We start from the raw sequence: 16,540 nt of genomic DNA, 5'->3' as shown, positions 1-16,540 counted from the left end.
GGGAAGCTTAAAAGAGGAAACAAATGATGATTTTCAAAAGGATAACAATTGAAACTTGAAGAAGAAGAGGTCATGTCAGATCTCCTTTAAAAGCCTTGAAAGATTTGAAATAAAGGAGGTGAAATGGGAGGAAACATGTCATAGAGAAATAAAGTGGTGAGATCATGATGCAAAAGGCCAATCCAAAGGTCAAGACGAATGGAGAAAAGAGCTTCCCACTCAGAAGAATAATAGAAATGCTACGGTTGATGAAGCACAAAGGGGACCAACCTTGAGACTATTGCTCCCCCTTTGTAGTAGTAGCACCTAAACCATGGCCTATGACATTTGTGCATACTAGGAAGGATTTAGAGAAATCAAGGTGCCTCAATGTGGTTGCCATCATGACTAGCCTCTTGAGCTTGTTGTAAGCTATTGTGCAATTTGTATCCCATTTGAAAGGTTGATTCTTTTGCAGCAAGGTTGGAAAGGAAGCTATAAGGTGTGCAAAATTTGTAATGAAATTCGTTGAGATCTGGGATATTCCTAGAAACCATTGTTTGCAAGTGTTTGATGTGTTGTGGCTATGGATACTTTGTGATTACTTTTGCATTTTTTGGATCGATGTCAATGCCATTAGGAAAAATGACATATCCCAGGAACTTTAGATTGAGTGTTTCCCATTTGAATTTCTTGAATTGTAGCTTAAGATTGCATTGTTGTAGATTCTCCATTACTTTTCTGAGAACACACATATGTTCATCCCATGTGCTAGTACTAGAATGTTGTCAATGTAGACCACTATTGCTTTTTGTTCAATCAGCTCTTAGAAGATGAGGTTGACCATTCATTGGAAGGTGTTGTCATGGAAAACAAAAATTGTAAGCCATCCATGGGCACCCATCTAGAGAAGAGGCATGTTGCTTACCATATATATGTTCTTTAATCTACCTTTTTATTGGGAGAAATTGATTCTAAAAATCAAGTCATTCAATCTCGTGGTACAACATTTCTCACTTGGTCCACTTTAAAAAATCTCCTGAAATCATAAGTTTCTTTCAACCGATAAACTTCAGGCTGTGGAATATGAGATTCTTTCACAAGGTTCATCATCTCTACCAAAATGAATTAATAATTTCTTCCAAGGTTCTTGGAGAATTTACTAAACATTTTGACCTATTTGATCATGAGTATTGTGACATAAAACTGGGGGTTTGATTTTGGTCACATCTCAACCCACAAATTGAAGAAGAGAGAAGAGATTTGGGCATTAGATGAAGCTTAAAGAGACACTCACTCTCTATCTTCTCAGATCAAAACAAAGATATAGACATCAAAGGTGAGGTTGTAATCTAGCATTGGAAATAAGAAAGGCTGAGGGAAAGCATTGATTTGAGCTAATCGGTCAGCCCCAAAAGTAAGGGTGAGCCATTGTTGGAAGAATATCTTTTGACTCAACAAAATGTAAACTGATGTGAAAGGCATGAATTGATAGGGCTGATTTGGCTGAATGGGATGGTTGGGGTAAAATATAGATCTAAAAAAGACAAAGATTCTGATATCAGTTTCATTTAAAACGGAGCTTGGAATAAAAAGTTATGATGGTTTTATGAAAGGTTCTCAAAACTGCTCCAAACAACAGACCCGACCACTCAGACAACAATAACTTTTGTTATACTAAATGGAACAAATATATGAATACATCAGTAGATAGATCTTGAAAAAACGAAGATTTTGATATAAGTTTCATTCAAAACGGAGCTCGGAGTAGAAAGTTATGACCATTTTATGGAAGACTGTCAAAATTGTCCATACTCGATTGCAATTACGGAAAGGGCAACGATCTCCTTCACCAGAGAAGTAGCTTCCAAGATACATGGCAAATTGAGGTCGCCCAGGGGCACAGAGAATACCCTTAAAACAGATCTAGAAATGACTGACTCATGTGGGTACACTAAGCTTTAGAGCGAGGAGAGAGGAGTTGGAAGAAGGATGAGGAAAAAGAAGCATGAACTTTATTCAAAACATCAGAAGAGGGATACCAAGTGAGAGCCTAATGCTCTAGGGAGAAGGGAAGAGATAGGCAAAGCTAGATACAAGTGATGGCATAACTACAATGAGAAGAACCAGATGCTGGAGAGGGAGGAGAGAGGTCTTTTTTATAAAGCAATTCTCACCTTCCTTCACCTTGTTACATTTTCAACCAGTAGATTCCTTCACCCCCTGGTGACATAAGGACATGGGTCACCATCCAATGTCCTTTTGGGCACATTTTGACAAGTGTCCCATCACAAGATCCTCATGACTCTTTAAAATTTGAGAAAGTCAAGAGTCTTTTCCCTTGGAGCCCATAGGGACCCTCTCTTTTCCATATTTCAACATCCTCCATATACCACCTTGGAATTATAGAAGGATTTATCTTGACTTTACACTCTTCCACACTCCTCCACATGCCCTGCATGTGCTTGGCATGTGCTCTCCATATTATCCTAGTACATTATGGAGGCCATGCAGTCATCTGGCCCACTCAAAATACATGACTCATTTCTATTTTCCCAATTATAAAGCAAATAATATATCTCTCAAACCATTCTATCCCTATACCAAGGTATTTATAATTCATACCTATGGTATTTACAATGATGCACTCCACTCATAATTAGCACCTGAAGTGAAGGCGAAGCACGTGCTTGCATGTGTGGAAAAGAACCCCCTTCAAAAAAGCATTCAAGGTACATCCCTCAAGGAAAAGGAGTGAAAAATTGCTTCCAAATAATGTAAAAGGATAATGTTGATTTACAAAATCACAAATCACATTAATCCAAAATTAACCCTTAATCCCCCCACATCCTGTAAAAGTAACACCAAACCCCCTCACTTCTTTCCCCACACTTTTGCTAGTCACTTCCTTCTCCAAATTCTGTTTAGCCTCCATATTTTCTATCTATCTCTATTTTCCATCCTCTAACTTCCATCCACCATTTACACCACCACCACCACCACTTTTTCCGTCAAACCCCCCTCCACCACCACTTTTTCTATCACCCCCCACTTCTTTCTCCATCTCCACCTCCCATCATCTTCCTCCCCACCACCTCCACTTTTTCCGTCCATCCCCCATCCCCCCCACTCAAGGTAACCATCCTTTTCCCCTCCACCATCTCTCTACCTCTCTTTTCCCCCCATCTCCTCCAACCCCCATCTCCATCACCCTCCACTCCACCATCTCTCTACCTCTCTCTACACCCCATCTCCCCTTTTCCCCCTCCACCTCCACCCCCCATCTCCTACACCCTCCACTCCACCATCTCTCTACCTCTCTCTACCCCCCATCACCCTCCACTCCACCATCTCTCTACCTCTCTTCCCCCCCATCTCCTCCACCCCCCCACCTCCACCACCACCCCCATTTTTCGCTTTCCCCCCCTCCTCCACCTCCCTCCACCCATCCCCCCCCTCCCCCCTTCCCCCCACAACCCCCCATCTCCACCACCCTCCACCTCCACCCCCCCATCTCCACCTCCACCCCCCATCTCCACCTCCACCTCCACCCCCCACCTCCACCTTCACCTCCACCCCCATCCCCTCCCCCTCCACCTCCACCTCTAAACCCCCCCCTCCCCCCCCCTTCCTCCCCCCCCTCTTCTCCCCCCCACTCTCCCCCCCCTCCTTCCCCCCCCGCTCCCCTCCCTACCTAACTCGAAGGCCTTGGCTGCCTAAGGGTAGCTCGCCCACCTGATAGGCACGCCATGCGGTGGTGCCCATTAGCTCGGCCACCCTTTGCCACTAGGCCTATTAGGCCTTCCCTCCAAAGCCACCTCCCCTCCTACCCTCCACCCCCCTCTTTACTTTCGCGCTCCTCCTGCCCCCTCCTGCATCTGCATCTCCACTACCCCCCCCCCTCTCCCCCCTCTACACCTCAGCCACCGCCCGCCACCGCCCCCCCCCCTTCTTCAAAAAAAAAAAAACCTAACCCTAAACTAAATTAGCCTTAGTTAGGTCACTTTAACCCATGTTAGGTTAGTTCTAACCTAAGTTAGGTTATATTTAACTTACATTAGTGGGTTAGGTTAGTAAGATACTAGGTTAGTTTAATTGTGATTAGTTACCTGAGTTAGTCTAACTGTAGTTAGTAGCACATTAGTTAGGTTAGTTAGTAGCACATTAGTTAGGTTAGTTAGGGTAACTGACTTGACCTAGTTAGAGTAACTGACTTGACTAGTAGTTAGTTAAACTAAAGGGTTGGTTCTCTTCTAACTAAGGGAATCTTTAAGTCTAGGGACCCTTCACACCAAAAGCTTGGGACCCCCCAAGGGCCACAATTCACCCCAATTTAACCCTCCATATCTCATCTGTTTGGGACCTGAATTGGACCGAGATTGAACCACACATTCACACACAAAACCATTGAGCTACGGGAACTTTTTTCAGCCAATCCCACATCATTTAGGCATCCATAACACTCGTCAAATTGTGCCCCCATGTGGGCCCCTTTTTTGCACTATTTCGCTAATAAGATTCCACCATGACCTTCGATTGACAATCCGTCTGCACCGGCACATTTTCTCACTCATGTGGAACAATCCTAGGCACATTTTTAACATGATGGCCCCTACTACACTCACGCATCTCTAATGCCCCTAACATCTTTACTCCTTTGCGAGCCCGTATCATGGCCGTTTGAAGACCAAATCACACCCAGTTGACACCAAGATTCACTCACGCAATATCCTATCTCACACGTTAATTTTCAATTCTTTTTATCATCATTTTCAATCTTGGTAGTCACCATTACGTAGGAACTGATTTTGACTCGTCGATTGCATATTTTTTGCCATTATCGGGCTATGAAGGTCAAAATCAATTGTGAATTTCAAAATCAAAAGCACTCAATTAAAGAATACACTTAAGCATTGCGTATGCACCTCAAATCTAGACGAAGACTAGCCCCTGCATACTTTCATGAGCTTTCTTCAACCCTCGACACTCTTCCAGAATTCAACCTCTCACCATCAACAAGCAGCCTGGAGGACATAACAATTAAAGAAGAAATAAGTAGCGAAGATCAACATCGTTCAGAACACCTTAAAGAACAACCCAATCGCAACAAAAATAACAATGGCAAATGACACTTTGGTAAATTGGAAATGCCAAAGTACAATGGATGAGGGGACCCCGCCAAGTTCCTTCAACTCTTTGACGCAGCATGTTGTGCTGGAGGCAACCAGTCAAATCCGCCTGGTTCCCAATGGCCCTAATCGATGAGGCTTTGGAATAGTACCTCGACCTTCTCGTAGAGGAAAGAGCCACATGGGACTGCTATCTAAGCAGTTTAGAAGAAGATTCCAAACATGACCTCGCATTACAACTAGGCAATATAGATATGCCCAAGAAAGAAAAGGTCAGAACATACTAAGAAGAATGAAAAGACTAAAAGCAAAGTGTGATCCCCGTCCGAACGACAAGTACCTCATAGCATGGTTCATCTCTAGCCTGAAAAAATCCATTCGAAAGGATATGAAAAAAGTTAGCAACTATGCACATTTCAGTGACACTCATGAAGCTGCAATTGACATTGAGGACGACATGATAGATTCTAACAGCCGACAATGATGATGGCTATAAATCAAGTCAACACGACAAGAAATCTTCAAAGAAGGGAAGCACTTCCAACAAAGATCGCACCACCAAGGACAGAGTGGAAGCCATGGCCCTAAGAGTAAAAGATGAAATGATGCAGGCCATCAAGCAAAAGTAGTGTGTCTCTTAGCCACCACAATACCCATGGAGAGAAAATGTTGGTTGCCCACATTGTATGGCCAACCATATAGCCAATGAATGCCCAATCTTATGGAGCAGACTATACCCACCAGAAGTGGCTCAACCCCCATGGTTATGGTGTCCCATTTGCAATGTTGTAGGGCATGATGTGAATACTTGTTTCTATAATATGAGGGTAGAATAACCCCGGCCCCAATAATACCAATAGTTGCAAATCCTAGTGTACAGACAACCGGCACTGGCACCTAATGCACAAGTTCCTCAACTAATGAGGAATCCCAATCCTCTGCAATATCCATGAGATCCGAATCTTGCTCCAGTAGTTCTGGTGCAACAACTCCGACCTGAAGAGCTGGAATCTCACTATGAGTATGAGAATACCATATGTACTACACAGATGGTGCCGAAGGACTCATCTTGGTGTATGCTAATCAAGTAAGGCCCACAACATATCAAACACCCATTAAGTGTTTTGGTTGTGGAGAAAACCAGTGCATCGCAGAATGCCCACACAAGGGTAACCCCATTTCATTCCAACCTCCTGTGTGCAAGGAATGCGGAGTTGGGCATGCTTGCATGGATTGCCCACTAAGAACAAAGCCTCAACCAACCACGGAAGTAAAACCTGATGTACCCCTAGGGATGATATGTGTGGAAAATCACGGTGTGGCAACACAAAGTGTGGCATCACACCTAGTCTTGATCATAACAAGACAAGAGAAAGAAACAGCACGACAAAAACTCCTTTCCGCTCAAAAAGCAAAGAGTCCTCTGGCAAAACAAGCCATGCCAATCCCACAACATAGTGAGACCATGCCTAGCACATCCATGGAAAGTGCCACTCAAAAAGCCAAGGAAGCCCCAATGCTAAAACTAAAAAGATGTGTTACCTGAAGAAGAGGAAAAGATAATTTCAGTAAAATTCGGTGCTAGAAAAAATGTAACCATCCCGCTGGAGCATAAAGCCTTTGGTCAATACTCGGCAATAGTAGAGACAGTGGAACTGGAGTAAACATTCTGGAAAGAGAGCTATATGAAGAATGGGGCCTACCTCCAATGCAGAAGGCCACATTTAACGTCAGCCTAGCTAACCACATGAAAATGAAGCCATTGGGTATCGTTGACAATGTGTCAACAAAAATTGCTGGAGTAAGATTCACGCTCCAATTTACTATCTTGGATCTTCACAAGGGCACTACAGCATACTAGATATTGTTGGCAAGACCATGGCTTCGGGAAGCATCGGTACTCCATGATTGGGGCACTGATAGGATCACTATCCAAAATAGAGAAATCATTGTGAAGATAAATCTGGAAACAAGAGAAATCAAACCCACTATTCCTAGAAATGTTGAAGACACTTTTTCCACTACCGCCACCAGTCATGCATCCCCTGTACCTACCAATGCACTTAAGCCCATAGAAGGAGATACACAAAGTGACATCAATAATTGGATACAGGCATTGGCTATAATAGATAATTGTAAAACAACACATCTAATGTTGCCAGATGTGGATGCCCAAATGATACAACTAGAAGCACCAATCTGGGACGATGAATCAAAAGTAGTGGAAATTCCAGTCTTCATGACAGGCATCGAATGGGACAGTGACCTTGAAGAGTCCATAATAGAAGGCTATGGTGCCGAGATTGGGATATGGAAACAAAAGCTGATGTGTGACTCCTATTGAAAATCCATCACTGGTCTCACAAAGCAAAAACCTTAGAAAGTTCAAACCCAATGTGAGAATGAAGAGTGAAATGGTGAATAGTAACAAAAAAGAAGAACAAGGGAATAGAGGTGAATTGGACCAAATATATTCCAGTAGAGCTAGCAGCCAAGCAAGCACCTCAAAGTGCCATGAAGTCCAAAGGGAAGTTCCCGATTACTTTAAAAACTACACTAGAGGAGAAGCAACAATAGCAATGCCTAGGCCAGTTAGGGAATCAGAGCTCAAAGAAACTGAGAATATTGAGGATACTGTAGTTTATGAAGGACCAGCCAAGATAAGAAAACTGAATCTTGCCTTGGACGGTGAAGAAGAAAAGCCTATATACATTGGTGAACAGCTCACTCTAGAAGAAGAAAAAGAATTGAAAGCATTGCTAATGGAATATAGAGATTGCATGGCTTGGTCCTACAAAGAAATGAAAGGGATTTCCCCAGAAGTTATAGTACATGCCATGGTAAGGGAAGGATCCAAACCAAAGGTATGTGGGCCTTACAAGACAAATCCTAGCATCCATGTCTATGAAGAACTTGAAAAATTATTGGATGCTGGTTTCATTTATGAGATCGAGCGTACCGATTGGGTGTCCCAAATTGTGATTGTTCCTAAGAAAAACAAGAATCTTAGAATATGTGTGAATCTCAAGAATGTCAATGCAGCAACAATCAGAGATCATTATCCCCTACCATTGACTGAAACAGTTTTAGAAAGGGTAGCAGGATCTGAAGTGTATAGCTTCTTGGATGGGTTCAATGGGTACAACTAAGTACAAACCTTAAGATCTGGCAAAGACAGCGTTTGCCATAGAGTGGGGCATTTTTGCATATAGAGTCATGCCATTTGGCTTATGCAATGCCCCATCTACTTTTCAAAGGGTAATGCACACCACCTTCAAGGAATATCTCAACAAGTTCCTACAAGTCTTCCTCGATGACTTGTGCATACACTCAGGAAAAAAGGATCACTTAAAATGCCTTGAAGAAGTTCTTAAAAAATGTAGGGAGTATGGAATCTCTTTGAATCCTCTAAAATGCCAATTCTTGGTCACACACGAAGTAGTTGATTGTGAATGCCTATGCTACAACGACATGACTGTAGGTGACCAACACCCTCAGAATTCGCACTTGGGTAAAACAGAGACAACAGTCACACCTATTTTAGATGGGGTTATGAGAGTAAACATCATCACCAAGCAATATGCAGGATGAATCGTGGAAGCCCTTAATGGGCTCCACATGAAGCTTGTGGATGAAGCAATTGCCAGGCTCATTGAAATTCTATGAGACATAAAAATAAGGACTTCAGTCTATCTTATTCACACTTATTTGTGGTGAGATAAAAGCTTTGGTAAATGCAATCTACAACTGAATGAGATGAAGCAAACCTTGGCTAATCTATTTGTAGAGCTAGCTAGAAAGCATAGTTTATCAACCAAACTATGGTGCTTTGCTAGCTTCTATAATAAGGCTTTGTCAATGTAAATGGGACCCGCTTGTCAACATAAGCTCGAAAGCTTGAAGCTCGCCGAACTAACAACCCCTGTTGTGCCTAAAGAGATCCATTGTGAGACGAGATAGAAGTTGCAAAAAGGGATGGAAGGTGCAAGATGGCTGAGTGCAAGGGAGTACAAGTGAGTGTGCTAGGGAGTAAGACGGCTGAGTGCAAGGGATTCTACAAGGGTGGCGTCAATTTAAGTAAAATTATCACCGGGCTTGCATGTAGAGTAAGTAACTGGCTGGCATGCATTGGACGCGAGTATACGGCTCGAATTTTGATTGGTTTCCTGGTGATTGTCATTGTGGATACAATTTGATTCATCGTTATATTCTTAAATTGATGCCACGCTTGCACAAACTCAATTTGAGCCATATACTTGTGTCTAATGCCATCTAGGTGGATCTATTCCCAATGGTTGGGCCATCAAATTAAGCTTGGGTGATTGGTAATAATTAGCTACTCACTCTACTTACTCATATGCAATCGTGACTGCAATGGCCCACTCTACTGACTTTGCATGCAAGCCTAATGGTGGTTGTCATCGGGACTAGCAACTAGCTGCTCACTCTACTTACTCTACATGCAAGCCTAGTGGTTGTCATCATGATTCAAATCATCATTACATTCTTAAATTGTGATTTGTCACATTCCCCCTTACATCCAATGCATGACAGCTACTTACTGTATGACTATGAACTTGGTAATTAGTCCGGTAGTTGTCATCATGGCTACAGTTTGACACCCCCCTTACACACTCCTTGCGTTGTGCATGAGTCCACTTGGCTAGCATGCATTGGACACATGATTGATTGATTAAAGGCAAATCATAATCAATTGGACATGCCACGAAGCCTAGCATGCAATTAATTCAAAGACCACTTTGATTGTTTTAAGACCAATGATGATTTTTCAGACATGCCAAATACTTAGATACAAGTATAAAAGAGTGCCCTCATCTTCACGCATCTAATGCTAAGATCTAACACTATTTATCCACTACTCATCAGCTCCCATGTTCGCCATTCGAAATTCTATTTCTCCACTAACCCTCTTTCTCAATCGCTATTTTCCACTTCTCATCTTCTCCCCTAGTTGCCATACATAATTTTATTTCTACACTGCTCATCACCTATTTCTCCATTGCTCCCCCATTTGCCATATCTGCTCTTGTGTTGACACCTAGTTCTTATACCAACATCATCGCTATTCTACATTCTTCTTCCTTCAAGGTGGCCACATTGCATTGCTCAAAATTTTAATGTCATGTTTGTGTTCAGGCTTTGTGTTCAATAGCGGTTCCTGAGTGGTCTCAAGATCAAGGAGTTGACAGAGATGAACACAAACAACCTACATTTAGTTTTTTTCTATGGACCCCATCCAGTCGTTTATGAAGGAGTTCACATTTTTTTGGAAGGGTTTGCTCGCTTTGTCCCTTATGCTTGTTAGTGTCCCTATTTATTTATGTTCAACTTGTTTTAAACGCTTCCATGGTAGGTCAGTACTTATTTCCTTTAGATTGGAGCTCCACTAATGGCCTTATTTATGTCCGACCTCCTTCAAAGGCTTGCAAGGAAGGCCAGTATTCCTTTAGAATTGGAGGTGCCATATTTTATGTCGGACCTCCTTCGCAATGCACTAAGGGATGCAAACAGCTAAAATTTTGTAAATAGGGCTCAAGGTTGCACCTTTGGATGCAAACGGCCAAATTTTGTACATAGGGCTCAAGACTGCACCTCAAGATGCAAACGACTAACTGTAGATAGCGCCCAAGGCTACTAAAATTATGTAATATTTACAAATTTTGTAATAATACAAACATGTTTCTCTTTTTTCATATTCTCTCAACACCTCTCTCTCTCTCTCTCTCTCTCTGTCTCTCTCTCTCTCTGTTGTGGGGAAAAAGCCTTCCCTCAACAGAAAATAGCTTTATTCATTCATGCATGACACAAGAGAAGAGACATAGAACCGAAAAATGCTGGTGTCTTGCTCCATGCTCCATACGCGAGAGAGAGAATACAATCTCTGACCAAGAAACACATAACTGCCCCCCAAGATCAAGAACAGCCAACCGTCATGACCCTATGTAAATTTACCCTAAAGTGCCTACCCCTTTAATCCTAAGGTGTATGTGCACACATGCGCTTAACACTTGGCACACCCGGTGGGTCGAATTTAGAATTCGCCTACACGAACCCACACAAGCACCAAATGTCAAACTGAATACAGTGCCATAAATAGAAACTACCCTATAGTGCATAGAATCATGTGAGTGTAAATAATACAGTGCCACCACTTTATGGCAACATGCCAGGGCTGGGAACCCATATAATATAATATCATCCACTCATGATCATACAAAATAAAAATATAGAACCATGAAGTAATCAAGAGGTCCCCACTCCACCGGCACGGAGTGTGGACATCATAGGCACGTCCATGCCAATACGAAAAATATGTCGATGACGCTCCAGCAACTGCTACCTGTGCTCGAAAGAACACATCACCTCGAACTCGTAACGATGAAATACATGGCGAAATACCATCACCATAGTACCATGAAAAATAACTCCGCAACATATGCATAAAGAACTCATGGATAGTCGAATCATCCATCAAGGAAGAATCAAGATCCGCAACCTGAACAACCTGCTCCACATGCAAATCAAGATTGTCCTCCAGCAAGGTATCAAACCATGCCGCATTCACCTCACCAAGAATATCATCCTGGGTCGGCATACCGTCATCCTCCAGCAATCCATCGAACCAAGCTGAATCCACAAACTGTCCGAATACTGGAATAACCCCGCTCATCCAAGCGGCATCCTGCTCATCCATCCGAGCATCTAGCATGTAATCCCCCTGCCCACTCATCCGAGTATCCCGCAGGTCACACACAACAGGCTCACCTTCCGTTGCACTTGTCCTCCTTCCGGCCGTTACAAATTCAGCCATCGAATTTCCATTTCCAGTTTCCGCAGCATCCGCTGCTCTAGCAATCCGTTGCATCCGCAGCTCCTCATGTTCCTCACGCTGCAAATTCAGCGGCTTCTTTTCTTTCAGCTGCACATCCAGCAGCTCCCGGCTATCCAGCAGATCCTCCCAACCTTCCGGTTCCGGATCCCAAATGGGTAATCCAACCCATCCACGTTCATATCCATGAACATGAGCTTCATCTTGCAAATCTTCGCTCTTACGGTACTCCTCCGAATCTGGAGGCTCACCCTTGCAATCTTGCATCCTGTGAACATAAATAGCTTCATCTTCTTTCATCTTCCCCCCCTTGGAGCCTCTCATATCCACCATTTCAATGGTGGATACATATTCATCTTCCAGATCGTCAAACAGATCCTCCCATTTCCGCTCACGAGCTGAAATCTGTTGCTCGTCTTCAGCGTAGTGGTCTTTGACAACAACCTCTCCCATCGTAGAATCAACACATTGAATTATCCTTGAAGCATGTCGACATTCTGTATAATTGAAACCCAATCCCTCTTTATTGCTTGGGTGTCTGTACTCCGGAGAGACAAAGCTAGCTGCTGGAAACACTTGGGCAAATTCCTTCATTTCTGCTACTGTCCATGCCGGAGAGAATGTGTACCAACTGTATTTCTCTTTATCAAAATTCATCCCGTCAACACAATCTGATTCATCCGAATCATTTTGATCAATCTCACCTGCCCCAATTTGTTGCTCGTATTGCTTATGAGCTTGCCCATTATCGACGATTAGAGTGTAGCCAAACTGATGTTGTACATCATGAAACTCTCGAACATAGTCAACAAGTGCATCAGAATCGGCCTTTTGATCATCAGCATCATCCTCCTTCCCCTCCAAGGCACGGATATCCCTCCGTAATCCTACCAACAGATCCGTAGATGCCATGGCTACCCATTTACAATCCTCCACTGCTCGTGGACAAGGAGAATAAGACACATGCCACTGTTTTGCCCCTTCAGCATTGTGGATCAGCTTCCGTAGCTCCTTCTTACTCTTCTTGAGACGATGCACATCTTTCGATTCGCGTCGTTTGAGCAATCGATGTTGAATTAAATCAAAACGAACTAGAAAATCATCTGGACATACCTCCAAATAATGGCCACGATTGTTGCAGGCATTACAAATGTGAAGCCACCATTCTGAACTGTGATGATCAGATTCGCTACAATATTTGCAAGGTACACCGTTCGTAGGGCGATGCTTAGAACTGCCGTAAGTTTTGATTCGTCCCATCCCATTCGAAAAGGAGTGGCACCCCCAAATTGAGGAATGCACAATTGCTGATGATTCTGAACACAATGAAAAACAACATACAAACTTTGGTTGTGAATGGCTTCCGCTGGCTGTCGCTTGTCGCTGATGGTACTCCCGCTAACGGAACTATCGCTGACGGTGCTTCCGCGGATGGATATGGAGTTTCGTATTCTCGATTAGTTCCGTGACGGTGGTCTCCGTGATGGAGGTTATCCGTGACGGTGGTCTCCGTGATGGTTTCCGCCACCATAGCTTTCAAAAAAATTGATCTCCACGACCTTTACCTTGACCTCCGGAACGGTGGCTACTCCGCGAATAAGTCATTTGCTTCCATAGATGACATCACCGTGAATACGGTTCAGCGAAACTACGAGACGACTCCAAATCCCCTCCCGTCATTTAATTGCCTGGTCTTCCTTGTTTTGGTTTGGGTCAGTGGATTGGCTCTTACGGTGGCGCTGTCTGCTGCTTGTATCCCCATAGCTTGCAGCACGTCCCCCTCTGTCATGGATTTCCTTTGTCACGGCTTTTGCTTGATGGACGACGACTTCGTCCAGTTATGGTTACGACTTGATTGACGACTCTTCCGCCCTCATGACCAATGAATGATAGAAGCACCCGCAATCCGTGTCACAAGATTGGTAGCAATACCAGAGCCAATTTATCAAGTGCTCCCTTATACGTCAATAGGTCTTCCGTCCGAAAACACGCCAGGCAAACTGACCATCCACAGCATCGCCGTCAATGTTGGCTGCACCCACGATCACCAGACCCAACGTCGAGTCCAACATGCATTCCCGTCGATAGTCAATTGTCAAACTCCGCCTGCGCCTGTTCATATCTCCTCAAAGATGTACTTCAAAGATGGACTACTCCCTCATACTGCCATAGGTCTCGAGCACCCAAAAATCAACCGCTTCCAAAGTCACCATTGTGGAAGCTTCACTGGGACTGCAGCAACGGATCCTCCATCACCAAAGGGATTCGAGTCTCGTGGTCGCCAAAGTGTTGTGGGGAAAAAGCCTTCCCTCAACAGAAAATAGCTTTATTCATTCATGCATGACACAAGAGAAGAGACATAGAACCGAAAAATGCTGGTGTCTTGCTCCATGCTCCATACGCGAGAGAGAGAATACAATCTCTGACCAAGAAACACATAACTGCCCCCCAAGATCAAGAACAGCCAACCGTCATGACCCTATGTAAATTTACCCTAAAGTGCCTACCCCTTTAATCCTAAGGTGTATGTGCACACATGCGCTTAACACTCTCTCTCACCCTCTTCCGTTCCACTTTCATCGAGAGCACTCTCAACCATAGTAGGTGCACTTACAATAAACTTAATCCATTCATTACAAGGCCCTTTTGAGACCCCAAATCTCCCCTGATGAATAATTTTAGATAGATATAATTCATTTCATGTGAACATAATAGAAAAGCATACAGTATCCTTGAAAAATTAAAAAAACAAAGGGTTGGGATGAGTTAGTTAATACATGGTGTCCATCAAGAAGGTAAGAATGATTAGATTGTAGTTTTCTAAAATATTGGAACCATGATGGGCATTTCCTAGTGCAATAACCCCTACCCCATGGTGGTGGGAACCTGGAAGTATAGGGAAAGTCTTTATCCCAAGGGTTGGGATTCCTTGTTCATATAGAAGAGCATCAACAAGGAACTCTCCATCCCAAGGGTTGAGATAGGTTTTGATGATAGATGATGTTCATTAATAAGGCAAGGATTATTAGACTATAGTTATCTTAAAAAGTGAAACAACCATGGGCATTACCTGGTGTAATGACCCCTACCTTGTGGTCGTGGGAACCCAAAAGTACGAGAAAAGTCTTATCCCAAGGATTGAGATTCCTTGTTTATGTTATAATAGTCTAAGAAGATTCACCATTTGGCACGTGTTGAGAGAATCTGAGAAAAAGAGAAATGTGTTTCTATTATTACAAAATTTACAAATATTTTAAAATTCTAGCAGCTTTGGGTCCAGCCAAGTATAAATTTTTTATTAAAATCTAAGCAGAGAGAGAGAGAACTAGAAGAGAGCCACACAAGTTTTGGTGGTGTGGTAGACTGGGTCCAAGGCTGCCAACATTATTTTATAATATTTACAAATTTTGTAATAAAACAAGCATGTTTCTCTTTTCTCATATTCTCTCAACAAGTGCCAAATGGTGAATCTACTAGACAGTTGTAATACAAATTTTATAGTAGATTGTAATTTTATAGTAGTGTGACACTCTTTTTGGGGTGCTAAGGGATTTCTAATATACATTCTGTGCGATCATTTGTTTTCTTTGTGTTAGTCTCTATGCGATCATGAGCATGCTCTAAAAGAGCTAAAAAGTGCCCAAATATTACTCAAACAGTGTTAAAAGTGCAATCGATTTTCACGATTATCTTGCAGCTTGGGGGCCCTTAAGGTAGCACTCAGCTTAGAGTTTCTGTTTTATGCAACAGGACACACAAATGCTTGCTTTGGGCAATAATTTTCATAAGATAAAATAGTGGTTGACTTACTTCTTTGCACCAAAATAGCTATAGCAAAAGCTCCCGAGACCATTGCGCTGGTTTTAAATAGCCTTACAAGTGGATGTAGCCCAAATGTTGCACGTCGATGTCAACAAATGAGAAGTATTCCATATGCACAAGATAGATGAGCTGTAAGCCAGCTGGTAGTGCCGCACAAGAACTAGTGCAGCAATCCCATGATTTTGTGGATTGCAAACGTGTCATACACTTTATTGTTGTTTCGTAAAGGCATGTATTCTTGCGTTCTTGTCTAGTAAAGGCGTGGAGTGGCTCATGTCAAGTTCTGCACCGTGTCTAGAATGGTTGTATGCATGTGCAGTAAAGGCCCTAGTGGAGTAAAGGTGTGGAGTGATGCATGTCGAGCTCTGTACCGCATCCAAAAATGGTTGTATGCTTGTCGAGTAAAGGCCTGGAGTACCACATGTCAAACTTTGCATGGTATTTAGAACGATTACGCCAGCAAGTTATAACATGACGTGTTTGATCATTACACCAGTGTGGTAATCAATACGTCGATAAAAAACTTGGCGAGAGTGTTAGCCTGCCCCGAATTTGAAACCTCACCCACCAATGCATCACAACGCGGCCCAAAAAATGCCCCAAAAATAGCTCTGCGATTGGCTACACCCCATCGTGTATGAGTCCATGACCTGAAGAAATACCATGTAAAGATAATCCAAAGAGTTGGCTTATGAAAGTCTTCAAGATATGTGTTAAAGATGCCATGTGGGTGATTTAGAACGAATGCAACAAAGTATGG

Source organism: Dipteris shenzhenensis, chromosome 3, assembly GCF_047967505.1.
Source record: "Dipteris shenzhenensis isolate YYH24624 ecotype China chromosome 3, Dip_SZ_1.0, whole genome shotgun sequence".
Lineage (NCBI taxonomy): Eukaryota > Viridiplantae > Streptophyta > Polypodiopsida > Gleicheniales > Dipteridaceae > Dipteris > Dipteris shenzhenensis.
The sequence above is the reverse complement of the archived record's forward strand: the minus strand, read 5'-3'. Positions refer to the sequence as shown.